The following is a 21538-nucleotide window of genomic DNA, read 5'->3' as shown; positions in this document are numbered from 1 at the left end:
GCGAAAAGGAAAGTTTTAAGCCTAATCTTAAAAGTAGAGAGGGTATCTGTCTCCCTGATCTGAATTGGGAGCTGGTTCCACAGGAGAGGAGCCTGAAAGCTGAAGGCTCTGCCTCCCATTCTACTCTTACAAACCCTAGGAACTACAAGTAAGCCCGCAGTCTGAGAGCGAAGCGCTCTAATGGGGTAATATGGTACTATGAGGTCCCTAAGATAAGATGGGACCTGATTATTCAAAACCTTATAAGTAAGAAGAAGAATTTTAAATTCTATTCTAGAATTAACAGGAAGCCAATGAAGAGAGGCCAACACGGGTGAGATATGCTCTCTCCTGCTAGTCCCCGTCAGTACTCTAGCTGCAGCATTCTGAACCAACTGAAGGCTTTTTAGGGAACTTTTAGGACAACCTGATAATAATGAATTACAATAGCCCAGCCTAGAGGAAATAAATGCATGAATTAGTTTTTCAGCATCACTCTGAGACAAGACCTTTCTGATTTTAGAGATATTGCGTAAATGCAAAAAGGCAGTCCTACATATTTGTTTAATATGCGCTTTGAATGACATATCCTGATCAAAAATGACTCCAAGATTTCTCACAGTATTACTAGAGATCAGGGAAATGCCATCCAGAGTAACGATCTGGTTAGACACCATGCTTCTAAGATTTGTGGGGCCAAGTACAATAACTTCAGTTTTATCTGAGTTTAAAAGCAGGAAATTAGAGGTCATCCATGTCTTTATGTCTGTAAGACAATCCTGCAGTTTAGCTAATTGGTGTGTATCCTCTGGCTTCATGGATAGATAAAGCTGGGTATCATCTGCGTAAAAATGAAAATTTAAGCAATACCGTCTAATAATACTGCCTAAGGGAAGCATGTATAAAGTGAATAAAATTGGTCCTAGCACAGAACCTTGTGGAACTCCATAATTAACTTTAGTCCGTGAAGAAGATTCCCCATTTACATGAACAAACTGTAATCTATTAGACAAATATGATTCAAACCACCGCAGCGCAGTGCCTTTAATACCTATGACATGCTCTAATCTCTGTAATAAAATTTTATGGTCAACAGTATCAAAAGCAGCACTGAGGTCCAACAGAACAAGCACAGAGATAAGTCCACTGTCCGAAGCCATAAGAAGATCATTTGTAACCTTCACTAATGCTGTTTCTGTACTATGATGAATTCTAAAACCTGACTGAAACTCTTCAAATAGACCATTCCTCTGCAGGTGATCAGTTAGCTGTTTTACAACTACCCTCTCAAGAATCTTTGAGAGAAAAGGAAGGTTGGAAATTGGCCTATAATTAGCTAAGATAGCTGGGTCAAGTGATGGCTTTTTAAGTAATGGTGAATGGCTTCAATGAAGCCAGCCTTCTGAATTTCATCAATTGCACTGTCACCAGACACATCATGTGCCAAGAGAAGGCAGTGGGGCTTGTCTTGATGGGCCATGCATCACCAGTGTCAATTTTGCGCTGTACCAGGAGTGTTGGGTCCACTTCCTCCTCTGTCAGGGTAAAAATGTGCTTGTATTCTAACAACACTTGCCACAGCTCTTCCTGCTGCCCAGTTTCTAAGTTATCACAGCTGCATTTCCATACCCCTCTTACTGCTGCCAATCTGTCCACCTCACCTACTGGGGCCTGCTGATCCCAGGCAGGGGGCTGCCTGTCAATTGGGGTGTGTGTGTGTGGGGGGGGGGGGACAAGGGTGCAGGAGGAACTTGAAGTGGGGGGTGCCTCCCATGTTGTGCCTCTGTTGCTCTTGAGGTTAGTGAGTGTAGTCTTGGGGTCTGTGGGGAGTTCACCATGTCAACCGTGGAACCCACTGGAAAGGCCAGTGTGTTCTTACCCAGACCTAACACACAGCAGGCGGCCCGAAGGAAGTCCAGTCCTAATGTGCAGGGGTCCTGCACTGCTGCAAACCACACCTTACAGTCCACCGACAGACCACCCCCACCCGTATAACCACCACCCCTCTTCCCAAAATAGGGGCGAGCTCGCCAGTCACTGTGTGCAGTTTTACCACAGTAGGTTCCAACTGTGTCCCTGCTGGGACCATGTCAGGTCTCATCAGTGTTGCGGTGGAGCCACAGGGGCAGGGGTCTGCGTTGTCCCTTCTACACAGATCCTGGGGCATTTCCCTAAGCATCAGCCTTTTTGGGGCACTGCACACTCATATGGCAAACCTGGCCACACACCCAACACACAAGAGGGCCACGGCGATGACAGTTGTTGCAGTGATTGCAGTGACAGCACGGGTCAGTTCAGTCAACTCAGCAGCCCATGCTGGCTTCTCTTGGCCCAGACCCTCCTGTGTCACCATTCTCACTAATGAGCTGTCCCCAATGTGGAAACTCTCTGCAGTCCCTCCTACGACCTCCATCTCCAAGGACAGTTCCAGTGCCTCCTGCAGAGTGTGGGGACACGCCAATTCTGTCTGTATGCACAGCTCTCTCGGGGTTATGGCCCAGATGAATTGATCCCTGGCCACCTTGCTTGGCACTTCAGTAGGCATGTGAGCATATGCTCTCCTTTACTGTCCTCTGACCAGCCCACAGCCCATGCCAACAATTCAAATTGGGCATGGAAGGCCTCCCAGATCACCCTGCTGGAGTATTTCGGCGTTTTCACTTGAAGCTGGATACACTGGGCAGTGCCATGTTTGTTTACATTTGACCCGCCATCACTTTCGGAGAATGTTCTTGTGCCTGCACACTCCCCCGCTGTGCTCAAGGAGCCAAAGCTAGCTGTCAGCTAACATCCTGGCTGTCTGTCTCAGGCGGGCTAAGTGCTCTTGAAGAATGACCAAGCTCTGTGTCACACCGACGTACCCTCATAAGCACTGCCCATCATCTCGCCTTTGAATCTTGGATAAGTGTCGGTGTTTCCCCACTGTGCCACCATACCGTCTGCTGGCTGTTAATGAAAGTTAGCTATAGCTAATATATTAGCTAGTCGCTAATCATGATTGACAAGTAGAGATCCAGTAGTTTACTACTGACACCAATGTAGCGTCCAGCAGGACATTGAAAAGATGACAGGGAGTTTCAGCAAAATGGCTCTTTATTCTGGAGCATAAAAATGGTTACTGTTGGCCGTAACCACGCCAACAACACAGCAACACTCTCAGCTCTGAACAAAAACACCTCCTGCTCTCACACACTCAACACCCTGCCCCTTCGACACACAAGACAGCCAATAAACACAGAGACAGCCAATAAACATAGATAAAACATTATAATATGAACATTACTGCAGGGTCACTACAATATGTATCATTGAACCTCCAATGCTCAATGTGTATCATAATATCAATACACATGTGCGTAATACTGCTTATATACATTTTATTTAAATGTGTGCATTTATTGTAGTGTGTGGTCTGGGTGTGCAACTCAAGTTTTTAAACATGTAAATTGACATCACAATCTATATGTTTGCTTGATAAAACTGCTAACCATAAGAACCTTAACCATTTTCATATTTATGGCTTCCCTCATCCTAAGTGACCTTATTTTAAAGCTAGAACCCCAATGAGACCCAGTTATGTCCTAGCTTAGAAATCGCTTAAAAAGATATTCCTTCACATACCACTTTAGTTATGCAGAAAAGTAAAATTAAGTAAATATATTTTTTATATGGCTCTTCAATTCCACTTACAGCAGAATTATAGTAAAACTAAGGCACAGAGTAATACTGATTAAACATTTTAGTTCAGGGGTGGCCAAGTTTGGTCCTCGAGAGCCACATTCCTGACACTCTTAGTTGTCTCCCTGCTCCAACACACCTGAATCCAATGAAAGGCTCATTAAAAGTCTGCTAACGAGTCTTTCATTGGATTCAGGTGTGTTGGAGCAGGGAGACAACTAAGAGTGTCAGGAATGTGGCTCTCGAGGACCGAACTTGGCCACCCCTGTTTTAGTTGTTAAAATATTATTATTAGTAGCAGTAGTAGTATTTGTACTGTTATTGTTATTGTTGTTGTTATTATTATTATTATTCGTAGTAGTAATAGCATAAAATGTCTTCAAAAGTGGACCTTTACTCTACTGGTGTTGGGGGGGGGCTTCTGTCACATATCCCCTGGCCCTGGCCTGCCCTGTGTAATGGAGGCCAGCAGGTGTCGCTGTGCAGATGTAGTTAGTAAACCTCACTCCCAACAGCTCAAAAGGATTCTCTGGTCACAAGGCCAGAGCCCTGGGTTTTAGCCTTCTGGTTAGAGAGTCCGACTCCCATGCCGGAGCTCGTGAGTTCGCGTCCCGAGGGGAGCGAATGGGCGGAGTTATAACAGCACAATGCAGAGTGCAGCCGCTACACCTGCACAGGCTGAGCAGAAACAATGGAGACCTGGTGCATTTATGTGGAAGGCATTACCTGACTGACAGGTAAGAAGGTCTGATCCGTGATCTGATTTGTTGCTGTTCTGTTTTGTGTGTGTGTGTGTGTGTGTGTGTGTGTGTGTGTGTGTGTGTGTGTGTGTGTGTGTGTGTGTGTGTGTGTGTGTGTGTGTGTGTGTGTGTGTTTCTTCTGCTTCTAAGAATTGGTAAAATGTAAAAACCTTGTAACTGTTAGAATGGCCTAAGCAGTGGGTCACCTCTCTGAGTCTAGTCTGCTTGAGATTTCTTCCTCATTATCATCAGAGGAAGGTTTTCCTTGTCACTGTTGCCTTTGTGCTTGCTCAGTAGAGTTGGCAAGACCATACTCTTTGAGACAGCATTGCTGTGATTTGGAGCTATATAAATAATATAAAATGAATTACCTCATCCTCATATCATCCTCAGAAATAAACTTTGTGTCTATTTGATAAACAAAACCCAAAGTGTTAATATTTTTAAACTCACCAAATAAGTCATAAGTGTTTGTGAAATCCTGTAAAAATCATTACATAAAACATTTTAACATAAAAACAACGAAGCAGTGTTTAAAGGCCCAGTCACACAGTACTAACGAAGGACAACAAAGCTCAAACAAAACAAGAAATCTAGACTTTCGTTGTCTTTTGGAGGCATTGTTTAACTTTGGTACAGCTTTGTTCCTGCAGCTGGTGTGCCGTCAGAATTTTTAAATTGTTGAAAAATTTGAACAAATCCCGATGACAACCTCAATTCATCCGTATTTTGTTTTGCTTTCATTCTTGATGGTTTCCTATTGTTTACTTGGTTTTCGTAACGTTAGCGTTTCATTTGACTTTCGTCCAACTTCATTCAACCTCGCAAGTCTGATGTACTGAACGAAGGTTGACGATACCTGAACGAATCAATAACTAAAGCTTTGACAAGCTGAACAAAACATTCTTGTATCACTAATGAATCAACCATGTTTGGGATGAAAAGCAATGATTCCATACAGAAACAATAGAGTTAAGAATGTTTTATCAACTACTTTATCTATTTATGAATGTTTCAACCATTTGTGGCTGGCCTGCATGTGACATGTTGTTGTGAAGACAAACAAAATCTCTCACCTGTTGTGAAGACAAGCAAAATCTTGCACCTGTTGTCAATACAAACAATATCTCGCACCTGCAAGTACTGCGGAGATGAGGACAAGGCTAGCTGCATTTGGTTTTATACCCACTTTTGGTCACGTCATCGTGAATGTTTCGTTTTGATTTCATTTAAAGCATTAAGACCAACGTTTGCTTTGTTTTTCTTTTGTTAATTTTAGTTTTGTTTCGTTCCTTTTTTTTCTCTTGATTCGCAGGCTTTTCAGTGATGGGAAAGGTGTAGGAACCTTTGTCGACGATTTCTCAGCAATTTGTGACTTTTTATCCTTTGCCCAGCCATCACCATGTGCCGTGTGACCGGGCCATTAGTTCACAGAAAATAAACACACCTGTAATAAAATGTGTGTCATTGTGAATTACTGACTGGTAGGTTATTAATACGTACTGTTAAAACTACAACATAATGGTGTTCAAAATGCAGACAATTAAATTTTTTTTACCCAGAAAGAAACAGGATTCCGTGTTATAACTAACATGCACAATTAAAAAGTATGCTAATATGAAGAATTTTGAAAATATGTTTTTAGAATTGGGTCAGCTGTATCAGAAGGCTAAAACATGAATTAAGACTGTCAATATATAAATGCATTGCCATTTCATTAAATCAGAATTGAATTTAATGCTGAGTAAGTTATCACATACAAGGAATTCACTGTAAAATAAATGAATATAACTTAGTGGAGTGGGACTGCGCAAAAGCATGTGATTGGTGTACACATGTACAGTACCTTTTAGTGCAGGGATGACCAATCTGTACTTTGTGGAAGTGGGGAGGAGGGGGTAAATTGGGGTCTCTGGCATAATTTATTAATCTAATCTAACAGTGGATGGAAAGAAGCTGTTTTTGTGTCTTGAGGTTTTAGTTCTGATGGACCTCAAGAGGCCAAAAGGACCACAGCAATAAGAATATGAATAATTCATTACATTTTCAGATTTTCATTTTCAGACTATTCAGTGTGTGACAGCATAGTGGTGCAAGCTGTTAGTGTCCTTGTCTTCCAAACAGAATATCCTCAGTTCCAGGGTGTCCTTGCCCCATTCGTTATACATTAGAAAAGCCAAATCATCACGCTGTGGAGGAGCCAAGCAAAATCTGATTAATTGAGATTTAATATAAAATTGCATGCACATATAAAAAAATGATTAAAAGCAGCATGATCATGTTAATTTAGCAACAAAAGCCTTTTAGATTTACTTTTTTAAATTTTGTTTTTGTTTGTTTTTGTAAATTACAGCAGTTTTACATTGTAAAATGTACATATTGTTCTGTTTTGTTTTGTTTTTTTTACAAAATTACTCTCAACCACAGCTAGCAGGGTTTTGTTATTGTTCATGTTTGTTTGTTTGGTTGCTTGCTTGTTTGTTTGTTTGTTTGTTTGTTTTAAAAGTGTAGGAACTCAACAATTATAGTAAAGTTCCTTTAGTACGGTTTTTTTGAGTAATGGCTAGTTGCCACCATTAATCTTTTCAACAGCAATCCACCCAAATTCAAATCTGAAAAATGTAATACTTCTAACAGTACCATGCTATAATTAGTAGGGGTACCAACAGGTCACAATGGAAAAAGCTGGAATGGCCTGAAAGGCCATGATGTCACCAAAGATGGCATGCAAGGAAGGTGCGGAGGGGGCCCCAATTCAAGAATATTTTATAAAATAGGAGGCTCTAGGGGCAAATCTGGGTATATCTGAGGACAAATTCTAAAGTAAGAATGATATTTTTAGGACATGGCAATGATCTGTCTATAAAGCAAAAAATGTCCGTGTGAGTGCGAGAATATGGCTCGCATATCTCTCTTATTGTCAGATTGGCCTCAGCTTTTGGCGATGGCTTGCACAAGGCACGATGATGTGCATCCTTTATTATGAAAATTTTGGGGAAGTATTTTCAAAACTTTTATTTTGAAACCTTTATTTTCATTACAGGGTTCGCCTGCTCGAAAAATGCATTGCTTCTCCAAACCACTGTTCTCTATATAATACTGGATCGCTCACTGGCCAATATTTTTGAAGCAAATCAGCTGCCATATTACCACTCGCATGTGCCATTCCTGAACGCTCTTTTCTATTAATCTTTAATGAGGTGCACGCAAATTTATTCTTTGTGATTTTGAAAAAAAATACCTTCATGTGTAGCAATAAACTGCACAAATCACCAGTTCAAAGGCTGTGGCCGAACATTTCACCTGTGACTATGATTGAAATGGAAAGTAATGAACAATAATTTGAAGAGTTCTCTCCCTTATTCCAGCATACAGGCATAGATAATAATAATAATAATAATTATTATTATTATTATTATTATTATTATTATTATTATTATTATTATTATTATACAAAGAATAATTATTATTATAATAATTATAATAATAATAGGTGGTGTGGCTTGTTTGTAGCCACATGTTGATTTTTGTGTTGGACAAATTATTTTAAGACAATTATAAGGTCTACTTGTGCATAGTTTTGGAGCTTTAGGTGTTGTTACTTTGAGCTTTACTACTAATATTAGCCTGAAGCTCACAGAGCTATGTGTAATGAATATTAACATTGCAAGGGAAAACCACCTCTCCTGGAGCTAGTGAAGTGGTGTTTTATTCTTTCAGGGCAACTATTTAAAAAAATCCACTATTGCTATATCATCCATCATGACTTTTATTATCCATCCACTTTTGTTCATGATATGGTACCAATATACAGTGAGGAAATTAAATATTTGAACACCCTGCGATTTTGCAAGTTCTCCCACTTAGAAATCATGGAGGGGTCTGAAATTTTCATGTTAGGTGCATGTCCACTGTGAGAGACATAATGTAAAAAAAAAAATCCGGAAATCACAATGTATGATTTTTTTAATAACTTATTTGTATGTTACTGCTGCAAATAAGTATGTGAACACCTGTGAAAATCAATGTTAATATTTGGTACAGTAGCCTTTGTTTGCAATTACAGAGGTCAAATGTTTCCTGTAGTTTTTCACCAGGTTTGCACACACTGCAGCAGGGATTTTGGTCCACTCCTCCATACAAATCTTCGCTAGATCTTTCAGGTTTGGAGTTTCAGCTCCCTCCAAAGATTTTCTATTGAGTTCAGGTCTGGAGACTGGCCAGGCCACTCCAGGACCTTGAAGTGCTTCAGCACAGCCCCTCCTTAGTTGCACTGGCTATGTGTTTGGGGTCACTGTCATGCTGGAAGACCCAGCCATGACCCATCTTCAATGCTCTTACTGAGGGAAGGAGGTTGGTTGCCAAAATCTCTCAATACATGACCCCATCCATCCTCCCTTCAATACAGTGCAGTCGTCCTGTCCCCTTTGCAGAAGAGCACCCCCAGAGTATGATGTTTCCACCCCCATGCCTCACGGTCGGGATGTTTTTTGGGGTTGTTGTCATCCTCTAAACATGTTAAGTGGGGTTGATTCCAAAAAGCTCTATTCTGGTCTCATCTGACCACATGGCCTTCTCCCATGCCATCTGTGACCATCTGGATCATCCAGATGGTCACTGGTGAACTTCAAATGGGCCTGGACATGTGCTGGCTTGAGCAGGGGGACCTTGCTGCCCTGCAGGATTTTTAACCGTGACAGCATCATGTGTTACTAATGTAATCTTTGTGACTGTGGTCTGAAAGATCTGTATGGAGGAGTGGACCAAAATCCCTGCTGCAGTGTGTGAAAACTTGGTGAAAAACTACAGAAAACGTTTGACCACTGTAATTGCAAACAAAGGCTAATGTACCAACCAACACCGTGATTTTCACGGTGTTGAAATACTTATTTGCAGCAGTAACATACAAATAAATGATGAAAAAATCATACATTATGATTTCCGGATTTTTTTTCTTTTTTTAGATTATGTCTCTCACAGTGGACATGCACCTAAGATGAAAATTTCAGACCCCTCCATGATTTCTAAGTGGGAGAATTTGCAAAATCGCAGGGTGTTCAAATACTTATTTTCCTCACTATATGTATATATGCATGCATTCTCCATCTAAACTTGTCTGTGGCATTGTGCTGTGTGAAAATATACAAATAATGAATGTTTATGAGTTCAATGGTATGAATATTTCATGAGGTGAAAGCTGGAACATACCATTCAACAAGGCGAAACTGAGTTGAATGGTATGGTCCAGCTTTCACCAAATTAAATCTTCATTCCATTGAAAGAATAGAAAAACATTCATTATTTGTTTTATATAATGGCTAAAATAGATCCTTGTCATTTGACATTTTATTCATTTATAAACAACAGAAAAGGGACTTACATTTTGGCATTCCACTGCTGCTAAAGTCCAAATTGTGACGTGTAGTCCAGTGATGCTGTGCACTGATTTCGGACTTCCATAAAAAAAAGAAAAAAAAAAAGACTTTGTGTTGTTCCTCAGTCCAGCCAAAAATCACATCAGCTTTTCATGTGAACAGCTCTTCATGCATCCAGACGGCTTACAGTGGAGTGGATTGTGTGTGTGTTATAAAAATTAGTAGCGTCTGGGTCTGCGCTTTTGCGCACGTGTGCTACCAAAAAAGACTGTGTACACACACACACACACACACGCATGTCCTCGTGCACACATGTGATCATTCATGCGCCCACACATGCATGCGCATGTACACCTGCCCACATGTGTGTGCACGCACATGCACACGCACACACAACACAAGCACACACGCACGCACACACAAAATAAATCCACTGCGCTGTCTGGAGGCTGTTGGCAGGAACCTGGAATGAAAAGCTGGACTAATTTCTGATGTGATTTTTTTTTCGCTGCACTGATGATGTACACAGTCTGTTTTTGATAGCACACTCATGCACAAGCGCCGACCAGGTTGCGTGTGCGCGTGGGGGACAACAACTACCGAGACATGATTTGAGTGAGCTAACTGATGCTGCTAATTCTTGTAACACACACACACATACACACACACACACACACACAAAAACAAATCCACTGTGCTGTCTGGAAGCTGTTAGCAGGAAGAAATAAAGAAAAGCTGGACTCATTTCTGATGTGATTTTTTTTTTCGCCGCACTGAGGGTGTGTGTGTGTGTGCATGCGTGTGCAGAGTGCAATGGCACCAAACATATGGAACCAAATCTGCACTCTAAATGGAACCAAGCTGCACTCTAAATGCAGTGCAACACAAGGGGGATAAATTAATCCATGTCATGTGACCTACAAAGCACCAATCAAATGACAAGGATCCAGTCAGCCATTATATAAAAGGTAATGTATGTATGTCTGTATGCATTTATGTATGCGACACTATTTGTGTTCAGGTGAACTTCCACAGCGATTAAGTGATCAACACCAAACTTGGTATGACTGGGGATACCAAAGCGGACGTCTTTGGGGCCCTTGTGTTGAAAACGCACATGCGCAAACACACGTATACGCACACATACTAGATTAAAGCATCACACATACATTCAAGTGAAAGTTCTTTTGGTCTAAGAATTCTAGCAATAATGATTAAAGCTGAATTCTGAAATAGATAAATAGATAAAGAGGATAGATTAAAGCATTAGCCCAGTAACCATGAAGAATTAAAATGAAAGTTTTTTGTCTAAGATTTCTAGCAAAAATGATTAAAGCTGAATTCTGTAATAGATAAATAAAGAGAATAAAGCATTAAATTTAAATGACATCAGCACTTTTTCGGCACATTGAGACAGACGTATGGAGGAGTTCTGCGGATCGCTCTCAGCAGTTGTGGGCAGTCTTTAAACCGTCTGGATCACTCCTTAATCTGTGTAATCCCCAAAAATCGTCCCTGAAAGCCATATTAATTTTCCGAACGTGTCCACCTGGAGGTCTTTCACAGTTTCTGGAAAAAAGTTGATGCAGCAAAGCTCCAAATCGTTCAGACATTTATTCGCAATTAAAAAACGATGAGAGGGGTGGACCAGTGCTCACACAAAGCCTGCTCACAGGTGAATGACGCAACTGACAGGCATGAAAAAACTCACGCATGCGCACGAAGGTTCAAGCTTGGCTGATGCAATCACACGTGATTCAAATCCATATGGTTTTTGAAAAAAATAAAAAGGTCTGATACTTTTCTAACAGACCTCGTATATATATATATATATATATATATATATATATAAGCTTGCTGATTACACAAAACTTGTATAAACTTTGATTAAAGTCATCATTTTTAGGAGTACTTGTCCCAGCGTAATTGAGAATAGAAGGGGAGAATGTGTCAAAGTACTAAAATAAAGAAAGGAAATAAATGAAACACCTAATCATGGCAGACATAGATTAGGTGGGATGAAGGTTACATTGTCTGGAGAACAAAAACAAGAAAATGAGAGAATCACCTCAGTTATTACTCCAAATTGTTGACATTCTAATAAGCTGTCTCTGTGCACTCTGCATAACTTGCGAGTGGTAAGACGGCCGCCAGTTTGCGTCAGCGGTTTGTATGGAGTGTGTGGGCCAACGAGCGATCCAGTGTTATATTCACATCAGTGCTCCAAACGTGTCTGTGAATAAAATCAAGTGCACCCTCTCTTCTTCTATGGTGTTCAGTTTAATCAGCTGTTATCTTAGCTGAACAATCAATGTGTCCCACGATTTACCCAGAATGAGCCAGACTGACTGCAAATATGATTAATTTAAAATTATTATTAAATTAAAATTATTTAATTTTTTGCGGCATTTTGTAAATGCCGAAATGCACTCCGTCGTACCCCTGTGAATTAATCAAGCACAACTTTCTTCTTCCAAGGCGGATAACGGCTGTCGGCATCCTTATTGTTGCATTGCTGCCACCTTCTGCATCAGTCCGTTATAGCAGTACTAAATATTGTCGATGAGTCCAGTGTCTTCAACACTTCCCCCTCCCACTTGACCCTATGTCTAAAACTCTCTGCAGATCACCTAAACAAATTCATACTTATTACAATATTCCACCATACAGACCCTTTACGTCACCTCAAAAAATAAATCTACACAGTAAAATCACCAGTGTTAATTTAACTCTGACAGTGAACATATGCTCCTACTCTGGCCAGAGTTGGATTTTACTATGTAACCAGATTGAGCCAACAAAACACTTTAAAAAAAACATGCTGTTGCATTGCTGTTTTTGCGTTTCCCCAATGGCCAAAAAAGCAAAAGGCACTGGTAGTGGTACTTTCACATTAGTGTGATGGGGTTCAACTACCTACAGTGTCTTTTCTAAAAGCCGAAATACAGTTGTATGCAAAAGATTGGGCACCCCTGATAATTTTCATGATTTTCCTTTCTAAATCATTGGTTGTCTGGATCAGCAATTTCAGTGAAATATATCACATAGCAGATAAACACACTGATATCTGAGACATGAAATGAAGTTTTTAGTATTTACATAAAGTGTGCAATAATTTTTTAAACAAAATAGGGCAGGTGCATAAATTTGGGCACCATTGTCATTTTAGTGATTTGAATACATTTAGCAGTAATTATTGGAACACAAAATTGGTTTGGTAAGCTCACTGACCCTTGGCCTCCTTACACAGGTGAATCCAATCATGAGAAAGGGTATTTATGGTGGCCATTTGCAAATGTTTCTCCTCTTTGCATCTCTTCTAATGAGTGGCAACATGGGAGCCTCTAAACAACTCTCAAATGACCTGAAAACAAAGATTGTTCAACATCATGGTTTAGGGGAAGGATCCAAAAAGCCACCTCAGAGATTTCAGCTGTCAGTTTCCACTGTGAGGAACATAGTGAGGAAATGGAAGACCACAGGCACAGTACTAGTTAAGGCCCGAAGTGGCAGGCCAAGAAAAATCTCAGATAAGCTGAAGCGAAGGATGGTGAGAAAAGTCATAGTCAACCCACAGACCTGCTCCAAAGACCTACAACATGATCTTGCTGCAGATAGTGTCTCTATGTATCGTTCAACTATACAGCACACTTTGCATAAAGAGATGCTGTATGATGCTGTAATGCAGAGGAAGCGTTTTGTGCGTACACGCCACGAACGGAGTCGCTTGAGGTATGCTAAAGCACATTTGGACAAGCCAGCTTCATTTTGGAATAAGGTGCTGTGGACTGAAGAAACTAAAATCTTATCTGGACATAACAAGGGGCGGTATGCATGGCTGAAAAGGAACACAGCATTCCAAGAAAAACACTTGCTACCTACAGTAAAATTTAGAGGTGATTCCATCATGCTGTGGGGCTGTGTGGCCGTGTGGCCAGTGCAGGTATTGGGGATCTTGTTAAAGCTGACGGTCACATGGATTCCAGTCAATATCAGCAGATTTGTGAGACCAATGTCCACAGCGGTGTTTTGCTGTATCTGTTAGCTGTTTAATCTGCGCAGTTAGATTGATCTAGTTAACTAGATAACAATTTGTTTCACAGTGTAATCTTCACGTGCCTTAACTAAAGCACTCCCTCTGCTGAATCACCTCTAAATTATTTATACATTATTCACTTTGTGTGTTTTTAGGAATCTGCTAGCTTAGCGCAGCTACTAGCTCTTAGCCGATTTAGCATGGCGGCTTCTCCTGTCTCTCCTGCACTTTTCTGCTCTGGGTGTGAAATGTTTAGTTATTCCTCGGCCTCCTTTAGCAGTAATGGTACTTGTAATAAGTGTAGCTTATTTGTAGCTTTGGAGGCCAGGCTGGGCGAATTGGAGAGTCGGCTCTGCACCGTGGAAAATTCTACAGCTAGCCAGGCCCCTGTAGTCGGTGCGGACCAAGGTAGCTTAGCCGCCGTTAGTTTCCCTCTGGCAGATCCCGAGCAGCCGGGAAAGTAGGCCGACTGGGTGACTGTGAAGAGGAAGCGTAGTTCTAAACAGAAGCCCCATGTACACTGCCAACCCGTTCACATTTCTAACCGTTTTTCCCCACTCAACAACACACCCGCCGAGGATCAAACTCTGGTTATTGGCGACTCTGTTTTGAGAAATGTGAAGTTAGCGACACCAGCAACCATAGTCAATTGTCTTCCGGAGGCCAGAGCAGGCGACATTGAAGGAAATTTGAAACTGCTGGCTAGGGCTAAGCGGAAATTTGGTAAGATTGTAATTCACGTCAGCAGTAATGACACCCGGTTACGCCAATCGGAGGTCACTAAAATTAACATTGAAACGGTGTGTAACTTTGCAAAAACAATGTCGGACTCTGTAGTTTTCTCTGGGCCCCTCCCCAATCGGACCGGGAGTGACATGTTTAGCCGCATGTTCTCCTTGAATTGCTGGCTGTCTGAGTGGTGTCCAAAAAATGAGGTGGGCTTCATAGATAATTGGCAAAGCTTCTGGGGAAAACCTGGTCTTGTTAGGAGAGACGGCATCCATCCCATTTTGGATGCAGCAGCTCTCATTTCTAGAAATCTGGCCAATTTTCTTAAATCCTCCAAACTGTGACTATCCAGGGTTGGGACCAGGAAGCAGAGTTGTAGTCTTACACACCTCTCTGCAGCTTCTCTCCCCCTGTCATCCCCTCATTACCCCATCCCCGTAGAGACGGTGCCTACTCCCAGACCACCAATAACCAGCAAAAATCTATTTAAGCATAAAAATTAAAAAAGAAAAAATAATATAGCACCTTCAACTGCACCACAGATTAAAACAGTTAAATGTGGTCTATTAAACATTAGGTCTCTCTCTTCTAAGTCCCTGTTACTAAATTATATAATAATTGATCAACATATTGATTTATTCTGCCTTACAGAAACCTGGTTACAGCAGGATGAATATGTTAGTTTAAATGAGTCAACACCCCCGAGTCACACTAACTGCCAGAATGCTCGTAGCATGGGCCGAGGCGGAGGATTAGCAGCAATCTTCCATTCCAGCTTATTAATTAATCAAAAACCCAGACAGAGCTTTAATTCATTTGAAAGCTTGACTCTTAGTCTTGTCCATCCAAATTGGAAGTCCCAAAAACCAGTTTTATTTGTTATTATCTATCGTCCACCTGGTCGTTACTGTGAGTTTCTCTGTGAATTTTCAGACCTTTTGTCTGACTTAGTGCTTAGCTCAGATAAGATCATTATAGTGGGCGATTTTAACATCCACACAGATGCTGAGAATGACAGCCTCAACACTGCATTTAATCTATTATTAGACTCAATTGGCTTTGCTCAAAATGTAAATGAGTCCACCCACCACTTTAATCATATCTTAGATCTTGTTCTGACTTATGGTATGGAAATTGAAGACTTAACAGTATTTCCTGAAAACTCCCTTCTGTCTGATCATTTCTTAATAACATTTACATTTACTCTGATGAACTACCCAGCAGTGGGGAATAAGTTTCATTACACTAGAAGTCTTTCAGAAAGCGCTGTAACTAGGTTTAAGGATATGATTCCTTCTTTATGTTCTCTAATGTCATATACCAACACAGTGCAGAGTAGCTACCTAAACTCTGTAAGTGAGATAGAGTATCTCATCAATAGTTTTACATCCTCATTGAAGACAACTTTGGATGCTGTAGCTCCTCTGAAAAAGAGAGCTTTAAATCAGAAGTGCCTGACTCCGTGGTATAACTCACAAACTCGCAGCTTAAAGCAGATAACCCGTAAGTTGGAGAGGAAATGGTGTCTCACTAATTTAGAAGATCTTCACTTAGCCTGGAAAAAGAGTCTGTTGCTCTATAAAAAAGCCCTCCGTAAAGCTAGGACATCTTACTACTCATCACTAATTGAAGAAAATAACAACAACCCCAGGTTTCTTTTCAGCACTGTAGCCAGGCTGACAAAGAGTCAGAGCTCTATTGAGCCGAGTATTCCTTTAACTTTAACTAGTAATGACTTCATGACTTTCTTTGCTAATAAAATTTTAACTATTAGAGGAAAAAATTACTCATAACCATCCCAAAGACGTATCGTTATCTTTGGCTGCTTTCAGTGATGCCGGTATTTGGTTAGACTCTTTCTCTCCGATTGTTCTGTCTGAGTTATTTTCATTAGTTACTTCATGCAAACCATCAACATGTCTATTAGACCCCATTCCTACCAGGCTGCTCAAGGAAGCCCTACCATTATTTAATGCTTCGATCTTAAATAAGATCAATCTATCTTTATTAGTTGGCTATGTACCACAGGCTTTTAAGGTGGCAGTAATTAAACCATTACTTAAAAAGCCATCACTTGACCCAGCTATCTTAGCTAATTATAGGCCAATCTCCAACCTTCCTTTTCTCTCAAAAATTCTTGAAAGGGTAGTTGTAAAACAGCTAACTGATCATCTGCAGAGGAATGGTCTATTTGAAGAGTTTCAGTCAGGTTTTAGAATTCATCATAGTACAGAAACAGCATTAGTGAAGGTTACAAATGATCTTCTTATGGCCTCAGACAGTGGACTCATCTCTGTGCTTGTTCTGTTAGACCTCAGTGCTGCTTTTGATACTGTTGACCATAAAATTTTATTACAGAGATTAGAGCATGCCATAGGTATTAAAGGCACTGCGCTGCGGTGGTTTGAATCATATTTATCTTTGTTCATGTAAATGAGGAATCTTCTTCACAGACTAAGCTTAATTATGGAGTTCCACAAGGTTCTGTGCTAGGACCAATTTTATTCACTTTATACATGCTTCCCTTAGGCAGTATTATTAGACGGCATTGCTTAAATTTTCATTGTTACGCAGATGATACCCAGCTTTATCTATCCATGAAGCCAGAGGACACACACCAATTAACTAAACTGCAGGATTGTCTTACAGACATAAAGACATGGATGACCTCTAATTTCCTGCTTTTAAACTCAGATAAAACTGAAGTTATTGTATTTGGCCCCACAAATCTTAGAAACATGGTGTCTAACCAGATCCTTACTCTGGATGGCATTACCCTGACCTCTAGTAATACTGTGAGAAATCTTGGAGTCATTTTTGATCAGGATATGTCATTCAATGTGCATATTAAACAAATATGTAGGACTGCTTTTTTGCATTTACGCAATATCTCTAAAATTAGAAAGGTCTTGTCTCAGTTAATTCAAAATGCTGCAGCTAGAGTACTAACGGGGACTAGAAGGAGAGCGCATATCTTACCCATATTGGCCTCTCTTCATTGGCTTCCTGTTAATTCTAGAATAGAATTTAAAATTCTTCTTCTTACTTATAAGGTTTTGAATAATCAGGTCCCATCTTATCTTAGGGACCTCATAGTACCATATCACCCCAAGAGAGCGCTTCGCTCTCAGACTGCAGGCTTACTTGTAGTTCCTAGGGTTTGTAAGAGTAGAATGGGAGGCAGAGCCTTCAGCTTTCAGGCTCCTCTCCTATGGAACCAGCTCCCAATTCAGATCAGGGAGACAGACACCCTCTCTACTTTTAAGATTAGGCTTAAAACTTTCCTTTTTGCTAAAGCTTATAGTTAGGGCTGGATCAGGTGACCGTGAACCATCCCTTAGTTATGCTGCTATAGACTTAGACTGCTGGGGGGTTCCCATGATGAACTGAGTGTTTCTTTCTCTTTTTGCTCTGTATGCACCACTCTGCATTTAATCATTAGTGATTGATCTCTGCTCCCCTCCACAGCATGTCTTTTTCCTGGTTCTCTCCCTCAGCCCCAACCAGTCCCAGCAGAAGACTGCCCCTCCCTGAGCCTGGTTCTGCTGGAGGTTTCTTCCTGTTAAAAGGGAGTTTTTCCTTCCCACTGTCGCCAAGTGCTTGCTCACAGGGGGTCGTTTTGACCGTTGGGGTTTTTACGTAATTATTGTATGGCCTTGCCTTACAATATAAAGCGCCTTGGGGCAACTGTTTGTTGTGATTTGGCGCTATATAAATAAAATTGATTGATTGATTCATTGATTGTTAAAACTATGTAACAGTAAGTACACCTCTTTGTACATCCCACCTTCAAACACAGCCTTATACAACCATCCATGAAAAATCTACTGAAGCTCCCAGTTTTCTATAGGAATACAAACTTTGTATGGGCACTGCACTAGTAATATCAAAAATATCATGAAGATTGTTTATATATATCATTGTTCTGTTACAGACTTGATATTATTTAATTGCAGATGGCTAACAGGCATATTGATTTAGACAGATTTTTTATTTTATTACAGCTCACCTTCTCAGGGTTCCTCATGTTGTTTTTGGCAAATGTGCAGTATTGCTTAATCACTCGACCAAGCAGCGCTTTGATTCACTGTGAGAAGAATGATAAAGGTCCAATCAGGACTCTTGTCTCTTGTGACATACAGGAGACTGTTTACCAGAATTAACAAAGGACATGGTTTGTGCACACACCATGGCAAGTGGAGCTGGAGTTGTCCCCAAGATCAACAGCGGATCTACGGGTAACTGCCACCCCTGTATTAGAAACGTTTGTCATGAAGATGATCACCACCACCAAAAAGACAGTTTTTTGTTTTGTTTTGGTTTTTTTTTTTGTTTGTTTGTTTTAGTTTAAAAGAAATCAGGCATATCCCATCAAACGTATGCAGTACACTGACCCCTCCTTGTTGTTGTTCTTTTTCTTCTGGTTCTATGTCTGCCCTGATTCAGTTTGTACCGAAGGTTTGTACCCGAAGGTCAGACCTTGTCTGTTGTAGAGATACTGGGAAGCAGAGATGCTTCAGTGTAGATGGCATAGGGAGCACTGCGCTGAAATGTCAAAAAGTCCAAAAGCAATGTTTTCAGTTTAACAGTTGACTCTCTCCTTTTTAGTGTCAATCATGAAGGGTCTCCTTGAATCTCCCTTTGTCTGTCTCCTTACCTGGGACCAGTTTGCCAAGGGTGGCCCTTCCAGAGCTAATGCTCCAGGGCCTGGTTTCAAAAAGCAGTCTAATTTTGTTTAGCCAACTAAACTCACTTAGTCGATTAATCTTTTGATGTTAGTCATTGCACAAAGTGTTTAGTCGACTAAAGTTTTGCATTACCTGACTAAAGCTTTTAGCCTGCTACAAAAGCTAATCTTATTTTAGTCTATAAAACTTCAGTGTCTTACCTCAAAAATGGCGGCTATCATGTACCAACACTTGATGGAACACTCAAGAACACCCCTATGTCACTCATATTCTTCCAAAAGGAGAGCTTCCTCCATCTTTGGCCATGGTTGTAGCAGACGACTATCATTCGCCCTATTGAGGTTTCAAATCCTGCAAAATTTTGCAAAACTTCAGGGAGGTCACCACCCTACGAGATGTCAGTAACATTGAGAAATGCATTGTTGGTCTGATCAGGCTGCACTTTAACCATTGCACACAACAGCAATGACATCAATCAATCAATCAATTTTTTTATATAGCGCCAAATCACAACAAACAGTTGCCCCAAGGCGCTTTATATTGTAAGGCAAGGCCATACAATAATTATGTAAAACCCCAACGGTCAAAACGACCCCCTGTGAGCAAGCACTTGGCTACAGTGGGAAGGAAAAACTCCCTTTTAACAGGAAGAAACCTCCAGCAGAACCAGGCTCAGGGAGGGGCAGTCTTCTGCTGGGACTGGTTGGGGCTGAGGGAGAGAACCAGGAAAAAGACATGCTGTGGAGGGGAGCAGAGATCGATCACTAATGATTAAATGCAGAGTGGTGCATACAGAGCAAAAAGAGAAAGAAACAGTGCATCATGGGAACCCCCAAGCAGTCTACGTCTATAGCAGCATAACTAAGGGATGGTTCAGGGTCACCTGATCCAGCCCTAACTATAAGCTTTAGCAAAAAGGAAAGTTTTAAGTCTAATCTTAAAAGTAGAGAGGGTGTCTGTCTCCCTGATCTGAATTGGGAGCTGGTTCCACAGGAGAGGAGCCTGAAAGCTGAAGGCTCTGCCTCCCATTCTACTCTTACAAACCCTAGGAACTACAAGTAAGCCTGCAGTCTGAGAGCGAAGCGCTCTATTGGGGTGATATGGTACTACGAGGTCCCTAAGATAAGATGGGACCTGATTATTCAAAACCTTATAAGTAAGAAGAATTTTAAATTCTATTCTAGAATTAACAGGAAGCCAATGAAGAGAGGCCAATATGGGTGAGATATGCTCTCTCCTTCTAGTCCCCGTCAGTACTCTAGCTGCAGCATTTTGAATTAACTGAAGGCTTTTTAGGGAACTTTTAGGACAACCTGATAATAATGAATTACAATAGTCCAGCCTAGAGGAAATAAATGCATGAATTAGTTTTTCAGCATCACTCTGAGACAAGACCTTTCTGATTTTAGAGATATTGCGTAAATGCAAAAAAGCAGTCCTATATATTTGTTTAATATACGCTTTGAATGACATATCCTGATCAAAAATGAATCCAAGATTTCTCACAGTATTACTAGAGGTCAGGGTAATGCCATCCAGAGTAAGGATCTGGTTAGACACCATGTTTCTAAGATTTGTGGGGCCAAGTACAATAACTTCAGTTTTATCTGAGTTTAAAAGCAGGAAATTAGAGGTCATCCATGTCTTTATGTCTGTAAGACAATCCTGCAGTTTAGCTAATTGGTGTGTGTCCTCTGGCTTCATGGATAGATAAAGCTGGGTATCATCTGCGTAACAATGAAAATTTAAGCAATACCGTCTAATAATACTGCCTAAGGGAAGCATGTATAAAGTGAATAAAATTGGTCCTAGCACAGAACCTTGTGGAACTCCATAATTAACTTTAGTCTGTGAAGAAGATTCCCCATTTACATGAACAAATTGTAATCTATTAGACAAATATGACATCACAACATAAAACTCTTTATATATTGTGCCTAAAACTCTTGTGAATATGTTCTCTGGGTTTTTAGACATTGTTATTGTCTTTGTTTTATATAAACATGCGAGAAGCTCAAGTTGTTTCTCCATTATATTCAATGGGTATCGCTGTGAACCGCGATCGCTTCCTATTCATGTCGTTGTGGGAGAAATTGAAGTTTCGTCTTTAACGCCCTGCTTATTGTCCTTTACAACATGATTTGTCCTGTTTGTTCCAGAGTGCTATTCTATATAAGATGTCTGAAATTTGGTTTGCATTTATGATGATCCACGAAGGTTAAACGTCGCGGACATGGAATATTTATTTTAGCAAGTTTTCAGGGTCTCACCCATGCAGTAATGAAAACCATAACAAATTACATTTTGGTCATA

Source organism: Thalassophryne amazonica, chromosome 1 (genome assembly GCF_902500255.1).
Source record: "Thalassophryne amazonica chromosome 1, fThaAma1.1, whole genome shotgun sequence".
In the NCBI taxonomy this organism is placed as follows: Eukaryota; Metazoa; Chordata; class Actinopteri; order Batrachoidiformes; family Batrachoididae; genus Thalassophryne; species Thalassophryne amazonica.
The sequence above is the reverse complement of the archived record's forward strand: the minus strand, read 5'-3'. Positions refer to the sequence as shown.